General features: G+C 38.1%; 1 long non-coding RNA gene across 1 annotated transcript in view; it reads left to right on the top strand.

Annotated features, from left to right (window-relative positions):
• The first annotated feature begins 1,874 nt into the window (after nt 1-1,874).
• Gm40148 overlaps nt 1,875-11,293 on the top strand; it is a 76,017-nt gene continuing 66,598 nt past the window's right edge. The window contains exons 1-2 of the long non-coding RNA XR_867630.2: nt 1,875-1,992; nt 4,637-4,701. This is a non-coding gene — a long non-coding RNA (predicted gene, 40148). The remainder of the gene's footprint in view (nt 1,993-4,636; nt 4,702-11,293) is intronic.

The following is an 11,293-nucleotide window of genomic DNA, read 5'->3' as shown; positions in this document are numbered from 1 at the left end:
CAACAGAAACCCTAACTTAGGCACACATCAAATTTGGAAGGCTCATTTCCACAGGGAGTCATTGTCCCATGATTTCGTGGGTAAACAGTATGTGTGACCTCTTCTCTGTCTACTATTCTAAGTGCCAGGCTGTACCTCACATCAGAATTCTTAAATATCGAGACCTTCTGAAATAACAAATTACAGGAACCCTCCAACAATGATTTGTTTGTGAAGCTTACTTAGGCATTTAGTCATCTTTGGTGGCTAAACCTAAAACCACGAGAAACAACTGCCATTAAGCCCTATGTAGAAGCCAATGTGTGTAGCTCAGCACACAGGTGGCAGAGGCCCATGGATCATGACTTTGAACTCATTAAGAATTCATGTCAAAAACCAAAAAGAAAAGATTATAATTTATATTCTTTGTTGCTATAGCCAGAGAATTGATGGAAAACAGTACAATGGTCAAACTGGAATCAACCAGGAAATGGTGTTCTAGAGACAGAAAGACTTAAAATGAATTCGGATAGCCAGGGTGTACTGCTAGAGCCACTGGCTAGCCTCTTGGGGCTTACCAAACTAAGCCTGCATGTCTGTTGTGCCTTGGTCATTGGCTCTTCATCAAAGATCTTCTCTTGGGGACTCTGGCTGATAACACACTCATATCCAGAACACTGATTGTTCCGGTGGCTGGAGAAGAAAGCTCTTGAAGTCATGGGTCACAAAGCACACACATCATTTTTGTTTGTAATTGATTGGCCAGGACTAGTCAACCATTTGTTCTAAGAGACAAGCCAAGGATATTTGGGGTAAAGTACTAGTAATTACCGCAGATGCATTTCAAGCAGCGGGACTTACCGTTTCTATATTTGGTGAAGTTCCTCAAGTAAATAGAAAGATGACTGTTCCTTTAGAGTAAGTATATTGTCTATTAAATCATAGTCATAAAAAAGAGACTTGTGAATATATAAAAGATTTCTTTCAGTCATTATAAAATCGAAATCCTACTTTAATATATATATATATATATATATATATATATATATATATATATAAAATCTGTAAAGAATACATCAATATATTTGATTTTCTTTTCTTCAGAAACAGAGCCCTACAGTACAGAATTCATGCCACCAATTCAAAAGAAAAAACTGTGAGCAAGCATAGGCTTTCTCTAGAGAAAACCTGAGGCCAAGGCTTCCAGTAAGAGTGGCATTGCTAGGTGAGAAGACACGATGAGTTTATTTTTCATTTTAAAAAGACATGATAAATTTCTTTTTCATTTTAAAACTCTCAGTTTCAACATTCATATGTGTGTGATAATATATATCTATATATGTATATATATAATGTTTACATATGTGTTTTTTATAAAGGAAAACATAAAATATTCTAGGAGACAAAATGCTTGAGAAACAAATACTTGGTGGATTTTTTTTTTTTTTTGCATTGGATATAAACCCAGATTATTTACTATAGGTAGTTAACTAGGAACAAAACCTCCTTTTCTTCTAGAAGTTTGAAAGTAATGTTGACTGTCATCAGTTCTGAGGGTTAGAACTTGTCAAGGGTCAGGAATGGTGGAGGCTGTTACAGTCTATTCCTGCTTTGGCTTTAGTTGTTCTGCTTACTTAAAGCAGTGTAAGATACACACAAGGCTGTTTGTCAGGAAAAAAATCCTTTGTCAAATTTTAGTTCAGGCGTTTAAAAGAATGGCTGTGTTTTAAGTTTTTTTGTTTGTTTTTGTTTTGGCTAAAATCCAAAGTATAAAAACAATATATTTTAGATTTTTTATTGAATTTTAAATAATTGGCTACAGAAATATCAAAGTTTCTACTTTTAAACTGTTTTGTATATTTTAGTAATTTTCTTCTTTAACTTTCTCTTTTCAGCCTCCCCCTCTCCCACAGGAAGACCCTTCCCATGCTCACGTCTTTTCGTTTTTTATTTCTTATCTGCTGAGTTTGTCATCTGTGTGGCTGTGGGTTTAGAACTATACAATTCACCCAGGTGAGCTCATTGTTAGGGATACAATTTTAAGAAATGATTCAGCATATTAATGGCAGACAGCAGATCAAGGATTTCTTAATAAAAAACAAGGAGGGCTGGAGAGATGTCTCAGAGGTTAAGAGCATGGACTGCTCTTCCAGAGGGACTGAGTTCAATTCCCAACAACTACATGGTGACTCACAACCATCTGTAATGGAATCTCATGCACTGTTCTGGTGTGTGTCTGAAGAAAACTACAGGGTACTCATATAAATAAAAATAAATAAGTCTTTAAAAAAAGGAGGAGGAGGAGGAGAAGGAGAAAGAGGAGGAGGAGGAGGAGGAGGAGGAGGAGGAGGAGGAGGAGGAGGAGGAGGAGGAGGAGGAGGAGGAGGAGGAGGAGGAGGAGGAGAAGGAACAGGGAAATAGCAAGTGACCTGAGGTTACTTTTGAGGGAAATGAGCATATCTTTTATTTTGAATGTGGAAATGATCTTATGATACATCATAACTATCTGAATTGATAATTTTAAATATGATCACTTACATTAGGTGTACAAATATATATTAAAAATATAACTCAGTCTTGACTATCAATAGTAGAGCTTGAAAAGGTTCCTGGTGAATTAAATTACCAAGGTACAAAGATCAAGCTTATAACCCTAACTTGTTATATTTATATCAAAACTTAAAGCTTGGAATGTGAAAATTTTAGATGGCACCGAGCTAGAGGGAATGAGAATGTGATGTAGTTAAGATCACTATGAAGGACATAAAGTTAGTAAGCTGGAAGCTAACTAGTAGCTGATGCCAAGACTCCAGCTGGCTGGACAAAACCGACATTTTAAACTATTGTGTCCACTTCTGTTTAATGCAATTGTGATCTACAAACCTGTCCCATGAATGGTGCTCACCTAAAGAGTTTGTCACTATGATAAACTAACATCCTTCAGTTATAGTTCAAATGGCCAGAAGCATTTCATGTAAACCCATAAGGTTTTTTGTGAAAACAATGTTAGAAATATCACTCGCTGAATGAAGAAAAGTGGAATATAAATCTCCTAGGCAAACATCAATTCATGAGTGCTAACAAATAACATAACAGTGGGAATACATGTGGTTATTGTTGTAAAATTGTTTCTTAAGTATTTTCAGTGCTTTATACTTTTGGATCGTCATGTGACTTTTTAAAACTCCAGACTAATAATGAACATAATTCCAAGCCTCTAGTCATAACTGAGCCTACTTCTATAAGAAGAAATGCAAAAGTGAGGTATTCTTTTGATCCATCAGATCAGCTGTGGTTATTATGTTCTCAACAAGGACAGAGACATCCGAGTCGCTTTGATCTCCTCACCATTTATAAGGGCCACAGCTGATTGGATTAAGACACACATGCTCTAAAAGCTGTCCTACCATTGAATACATAGAAACAATGTGCGTCTAAGGAGATACTTTCAAATTCTAAAATATTTATGGATAATAATGGTGTTTCAGTTTCAAAAATTATTCAACATTATTATTATGTATATTAACATTTAATATTATTATTATTATCATCATCATCATCATCATCATCATCATCATCATCATCATCATTATTATTATTATTAACATTTTAAACAGAACTTCAAACTGAGTGGAAAACATACTCTGATTTATATAAAAACTCCAGAAGAGACTTGCATCTTGGGTAAAATGGACAGTTTTTAAAGGTTTTTTAATTTTTTTTTCCTCTTCAAACTATGGCAGTAGAACTCAAGAAACACTGCTTTTAAAGTTCTAGATGTGATGTTGTTATGTTGTGCGTGAGCACCGTTGCTTCTTCATTTTGTTTGGCACTTAACAGAGCAAATCTTTATGAGGAACTAAAATATACTAAATATTACAGACTAGTGAGAGTTGACCCAAATGTAGCTGAGATAGGCACCATGACAGCCACCTAAGGAGGCTCACATGGAGAACTTAGAAGTCATTAAATATTTTGTTCCAAAAGAATTAAGTATGTAGGACAGAGTTATAATGGAGATTGGCTCACATCATTAAGTAAGCCAAGATTCTCTATGGCAAGAACTTCTAAACCAGTGGAGTAGCAATTGGACTGTATAATGCTATGTATGGCTGGAGACCCAAGGATGGAAGTGTATAAAAGGACAGGGAAGCGCACTCCAGGGGCCGCTATAAGTGCCACATTCTATGCACCCAATATCTAGGGGCCCAAGAGAAGTTGAGTGTTAGAGATACATAAAAAGAGAAATTTGCCCTTCATCCCTTGTTACACATTCACTGTGTCATTCTCCCAGCCCTCATTGCGCTGTGTGAGTGTGGGCAGAAGTGGTGTGGACAGAACAACCTCACTCAGTCTACTGACCCAGATACTGACTTGTCTAGAAACAGAACACCCAGAAATAATATCTCAGCAGCTATCTAGATTTCCCGTAATATGACCAAACTTACACATGAACTGGCCATTTAACAAAAATCCCAGCGTTCCCCTCACCTTCAATTTTACCTTTGATACTTGCATATCCCTTCAGTCGATTGAGGTGTCCAAACACGAAAGCAGAAATATTAAGAAGCTAAAGAACTCATACATTTTAAATGTCTATTTTAGTATATTATTATAGCTGCTCTATGATTAATTATTATTATTTTATCCCTTACAGTGCTTAAGGAATAAACTAATATTGAATGGATATGTGCATGCAAAGAAGACTTGCTTATTATTGAGGTAATGAATATGTAATTAAACTGTATTTAATCATTTAACTGTGTGTGCATATATCATAATGTTATATTTTATCCAATAAATATAGATAATTATTTGTCCATTAAAATACAATTTTAATGATTTTTTATTAGATATTTTCTTTACTTCCATTTCAAATGTTGTCCCTTTTCCTGGTTTCCCCTCTGAAAACCCCCTATACCCCTCTCCCCCTGCTCACCAACCAACCCACTTCCTCTTCCCTATCCTGGCCCTGGCATTCCTCTATACTGGGGCATAGAACCTTCACAGGACCAAGGGCCTCTCCTCCTATTGATGACAGAGTAGGCCATCCGCTGCTACATATGTAGCTAGAGCCACAAGTCCCTCCATGTGTACTTTTTATATTTTGAAAATATAATTATAATATTTCACCTTTCCTTTCCTTCCTTCCAAGCCTCTTATCTAGCCATTCCCTCTTTACTCTCTTCCAATTTCATTGCCTCTTTTTCATTAATTTGTTAAATACATATATGTATATTCATATATACCCAATTATATGTTCTATAATGCTATATAAAATATATTTAAAGCATATATATATTTATAAATAAACTATTTTTTCTTTAAAGATAAATATAGCCTGTTCAGTCTGTCTAGCATTACTTGTATATATGATTTTAGTGCTGACCATTTTGTACTGAATAACCAATTGGTGAACTCCTCTTTGAGGAAGACTGTTTCTCCTGCTCTCCTCACTCCATTGTCACCTGCATTTCTTTGTAAAGCTGTTGAGTTCTCCCCTGTCCTCTTTAGCATACCTGCTGTTGTCCTTGTTCAGCTCATGTTTAGGCCACCACGCTGGTGAGGCTTTATGGCAGCTTCTCACAATCCTAGGACACCAAGTCACCCATCAATCTCTGTACTCCGCAGAATCTCACTTCTTTGCTTCCTCTTATGATCCTTGAGCCTTAGATGTAGGAGTTGAATCCTTTGGGATTGGGCTCCACATTTCTGCATGCTGTTGATTGTAGCCTCTATGTTCCAAAGAGAAGGTTCTTTGATGAAGAGCAAGGACTGCACTTATCTGTGGGTATGAGGACAAATATTTAGAATGCAGTTAGGGAACTATGCTGAAGTACTAAAATGGTGACTGTAGGCTTTTAAAAATCACCAAATAGAAAAAGAATACACAGCCTGTTGGGGAAGATAAAACATATTAATTTGGATAAGACGACTTCAATACTGAGTGCTACTGATAACTGCTGAAGAGAACTTAAACCAAAATTGATAGAAAATTTACAATTTATAAAGGAAGGAGGAAGATGGAGACTATCTTTTATTGATGTAAACTAGCTGGGAATTTTGTGGAACTATAGCTGAAGAAGAGCATAGATGTGCATTTAGTGAAATCACCTGGAACTTTGAAAAACCTGGTATCAAACTGCTGCTACAGCCCTACCAAGGAAGGTTCTCTGTGAGAGAGATTAGGAACGATAGTTTCTGCAGCTTCCCTTGTGACCATGTTGTAATGAAAACCAAAGCTGAGAACAGGTAGAGTTTGAACTTCAGGGAGGAAAGGAGAAACTTGACAACTGAAATAGACCTGAATATTTCAAATTATTACCTACAAAAGAAATTATTACCTATCCCTCAGAGATCAGTTCTGATAAAGGAAGAGAAATACCAAACACTAGAGCCTTTAGCACTCCTGTAGCACTGAAGGAAAGGGAAGACACTGGCATGCATTAGTGATGTTCAGAGTCAGAAAGCATGAACCCACCAAGAGTGGCTTAATTGTAGGATAACAGAGTATTTGCCATTTGCATATGGCTAAATAAAAGATTGTTTTAAGGTTCCACTTACCCAGTTTATCAGGGAAAACCATTAAGTGAAATGTATAAAACATGAATCAGCAAGTACAATAGTTTAGGGGAAGTGGTGAAAGCAACAGTACCAGGGTCACAGAGGAGGGTATTGAAATGGCCAAGCAAGAACATAAAATCATATGATTATTGTGATATAGACTCTTAACCCCAGCCCTCTAATTATTATGGCAAACAAGATGCAAAAAAGTAGTAATATAATCACACATATGGAAATACTATAAAGGAGCAATACACAAATGACAACAAACCCTACTAGACATCAGAACACCATAAAAGAATTCTAATGGGATTCTTGTATCAGACATGCCTGAACATAGAATCTTTGAATTTGGAGATGGATCAATAGAAACTTCCCTAGTTGAAAAGCAACCAGGAGAAGAGACTGGAGTAAAGTTAAGCATAAGCTATAAGAACTATGGAACCGCTGCATGGGTAGGGGGAGAAGATCAGAAAGGAGAAAGGAACAGAGGATATATTTGATGCAAAAGTAACTGGAAAAAGTTTCCAAATGAATGCAAAGCTTTAAACTACAGAGCTAAAAGCCCAGAGAATATCAGGCAGGATAAATGTCTAAAAAACCCTCCAATTCCCCAGGCCCTGTACTTAGGTACATAGTATTTAAACCGCAGGAAATCAAAGATAAAGAGAAAATCCCCAAAGAAGATGACAAAACACTTCCACAGAGAAGCAAAAGTAAAGATTAATTTCTCTTCATTATAAGGAAGAAGAAAGTGAAGTGAAATGTTTGTTAAAGATAAGCCCAAATGACCCAGAGTTCTCTTCCTGAGAAATTTTCCTTTAAACATGTAAAAGAAAAACAACTGCTTTAGACAAACCAAAATTAAGGAGAGGCATAGCCAGAAACCCGCCTAGCAATAAACACTGGAGAAAATCAGTAGAAGGGAGGAAATTTATATAGGGAAGCAACTTAAAGCTATATAAAAAGCACTTCAGAACAGGAAGATGTTAGTAAATAAAAACAAAGTTTTCCTATGATTTATTCAACTGATAGACTCAAAGAGAAATTAAAAAGAAAAATGAATTTGAAATGCTAACATAGATGCCCTTGAGTAAGTATGCTTATATTCATTTATGCTTAAGGTAAATGATCACATCAATGACTCAAAGAGCAAAGAGTACTTGTTTATAAAACATTTGCAATGCTCATGAAATGATATGATGAGTCTGAATGTAGACGTAGATTCATTGTGAATAAATACAGAAGTTGCTAGGGCAAACACTGTAAAGAGGTTAAACATTATGACTGGTGAACTAGCAAAGAAAGAAAATTCAGTCATATAAATTGCTAATCAAAACCATAAAACCCAGAAGAATAGTATTTGAAACAAAGTATAAACGAAGTATGAGCAACTACAGTGAACATGCTAGATATTAATGGAAATAATTTCAACAGTCATCTTAGAGCCAATTATCTGAATATTAAAAGACATATTTGAAAGACATTGTGAGGGAGCATTGTAAGACACAATGTGTTATCTGGAAAATAAGGAACTTATTTTACATATGAAGAACCATGAACGAACGGGATATACCAAACACTAGTCAAAAGCAAGCTTCAGTTGCTATACCAATTATCAGAGAGAGCAGATCTAAGAAGAAAATGCACTATCAGAGTCAGGAGATAGCGCCTAAGAAAGTATAGCTATTCTTTTGGGGTGGGGTGGGTGTCGAGACAGAGTTTCCCTGTGTAGTCATGTCTCTGCTTCCTGAGTGCTGGGATTAAAGGTGTGTGCCACCACCAGCTGCTGATGAGCAATTCTTAAGGCAAAGCATACCAGAACATTTGAACTCAGGGTGAAAATGAAGGAGGTATAGATTAATCCATTTTAAAGAGGAAAACACCAGTATCTCTGCTTTAGGGACAGACACGTCTAGCAGACAAAAAGTAAGAACAGAAATCAGTTCAGAGATATCACCCAGCATCCGCAGATATTCCAAAGACGTTGGTCAGGGTAGCCAACAGCAGGGATGTATACACTTACAAATTCCTGTGGAACACCTAACAGAGAGGCCACATTTGAACTCATTAAACAGATCTTTATAAAATTGAAACGAAAGGAAGGATAATGAGTGGCTTCAAAATACAGCCACCTTAGGCTAGAAATTAATAATGGAAGGGTAGTTGGAAAAGTCTCCAGCACCTGGATTCTAAGTAGCATAACTCAGAAAAGACATAGCAAAAGAAACTGTAAATATTTTGGATGAAGATTAAAATGATAAAGTAAAATCTCAAAGATTTTGAATATTGAAAAAAAAAACCCACATTCCCTAGGCAAGTTTCCAGCATTGAGCTTGTTTTCTGTTGGCCATCTACTGCTGGGTGTGCAGCTGACTCCTAAGAGAAGTTTGTGCAGGTGTGGGGAGAGACAGGAGAGAGGGTCAGAAGGAGTGAATAAACTCTGCAGCTGGTGGGAGTATAGGAGGACTTGATGGAGACCTGGGAGGAGGCTCCCAAGAGTCAATGGGTGTGACCTTAGCTGAGACACATAGCAGAGGGGATATGGAACACTATAGTGGCCACCTCCTGCAGTCATGGAGAATCCCCAGTAGAGGGATACTGACACCAAACTACCTACAAAACCTTTGAGCCAAAATTTTCCCTGTCTACAAGAAACGCAGGAACAAAGATGGAGCCAAGATTTAGGGAATGGCCAACCAATAACTGGTTCAACTTGAGACCCATTCCATGGGCAAGCACCAATCCCTGACCCTATTAATGATACTTTGTTATGCTTGTAGGCAGAAGTCTAGCATACCTGTCCACTAAGCAGCTAACTGAAACAGATGTAGAGACCCACAGTCTAACATTAGATGGAGCTAAGGGGACTCTTATGGAAGAGTTCCATGGGGAAGAGTGGGGATTGAGGACACTGAAGGGGACAGGAACTCCACAGGAAGACTAAAAAAGTCAACTAACCTGGACCCTTAGAGTCTCTCAGAGACTATTCACCAACTAAAGATCATCCATGCCCTGGGCAGAGACCCCCGGCATATGTGTAGCAGATATGCAGCTCAGTTTTCATGTGGGTCCCAAACAACTGGAGTGATTGAAAGCTGTCCCTAAAGCTGTTTCCTGTCTGTGGAATCAATTCCCCTAACTGGGCTGCTTTGCCAGGCCTTAGTGGGAGAGGACACAACTAGCTCTACAGAGACTTGATTGCCAGGATGGAGGAATACTGGGGGTCAGTCTCTCAGAGGAGAAGGTGGTAATGGCATGCAGTGATCTACATGTAAATTAATTAATTAATGGAAAAAACAACAGCTGAGTAGAGGAAAGAAAAAGAGTAGTCTGTTAACCCAGTAAGACTCCCTTAGAGAAATGTTCCAGTTAGACATTGCTTCTGGGTTAGAGATGGGACATGTGTCCACTTCTGTTAGATCTAGTCCACCAACGGGTGCAGATCCTTGCAGGCTATGCACATGCTGCTCAGTCTTCATGAGTTCATGTGTGTGCCAATCGTGTTGTTTTAGAGGGTCCTGTTTTTGATGTCCTCTGGCTATTGTGGCTCCTACACTCTTTCCATGTCCTCTTGCTGAGAGTTTCATGAGCACTGACTGGAGGGATTTGATGGCTGAGTGTTCTAAGGTCTCTTATTCTCTCCATAATGTAGGACTATGGGTATCTGTATCTGTTTCCATTTGCTTCAGGACAAAACTTCTCTGATGATGGTTGAGAAAGGCACTGATCTAGGAGTATAGTAAATCATTAGGGGCCATTTTATTGTTTTATTTCTTTCCTTCTTTCTTTACAATTTTGTTTCACCATAGGTCCATGGGCTATCTTGTCTTAGGTGCTTGGTCCTCCAAGCCATGTTGGGTATAGGTTCAATCTTGTGGAGTAGGTCTTAATCAGATATACGTTGATTACTCCCATAAGTATTGTGCCACCATCTCACTAGAATGTCTTGTAGGCAGGACACCATCGTAGATTGAATGGTTTGTGACAGGGTTGGTGTTTATGTTTTCTCTTTTGGTGAAGTGCAGAATACCTTTCTGTGACAAAGAAGCTAGAATGTAGGAGTAAAGGGTCTGTCTAGCAACCAACTTCACTTCTCTGTGTTCAGTGAGTTTTGTAATTATGGACTTTAGCAGTGGGAATTTGCCATTAATTTGTGGCAATCATCCTTTCCTAGTGGCAACAGCCTATGTTGTTTGAGAGTTCACATGTGACCCCTTTGGCCAAGAAGCCAATTAGCTGTAACCCAATTCTAGGACTGGAAGCATCATTTGATGACAGGAAATGGCCAGTTGACACTTTGTTTCCTCCATTATTTAGTGAGTTCATTTAGATCACCTTCATATATGGATATGTTTTAGCAAGTCCTCTTAGTATCTTCTCTAAACCTAACCTCTGCAGTTCTATAAACTGTTGCTTAGTTATCATTGGCTTAGCAGCTAATATCCACACAGGAGTGAATACATATCATATCTTTCTGGGCTTGGGTTTCCACACTCAGGTTGATGTTTCTCTAGTTCCATCCATTTACCTGAAAAATTCAAGAATTCTTTTCTTTCCTTTTCCTTTTCTTTCACTTTCCCTTCCCTTTTTCCTTCCCTTCCCTTCCCTTCCCTTCCCTTCCCTTCCCTTCCCTTCCCTTCCCTTCCCTTCCCTTCCCTCCCCTCCCCTCCCCTCCCCTCCCCTCCCCTCCCCTCCCCTCCCCTCCCCTCCCCTCCCTCCCCTCCCCTCCCCTCCCTTTCCTTTCTTT

The sequence above is a fragment of the Mus musculus genome, chromosome 3, assembly GCF_000001635.26.
Source record: "Mus musculus strain C57BL/6J chromosome 3, GRCm38.p6 C57BL/6J".
In the NCBI taxonomy this organism is placed as follows: Eukaryota; Metazoa; Chordata; class Mammalia; order Rodentia; family Muridae; genus Mus; species Mus musculus.
The sequence above is the reverse complement of the archived record's forward strand: the minus strand, read 5'-3'. Positions and strand labels throughout refer to the sequence as shown.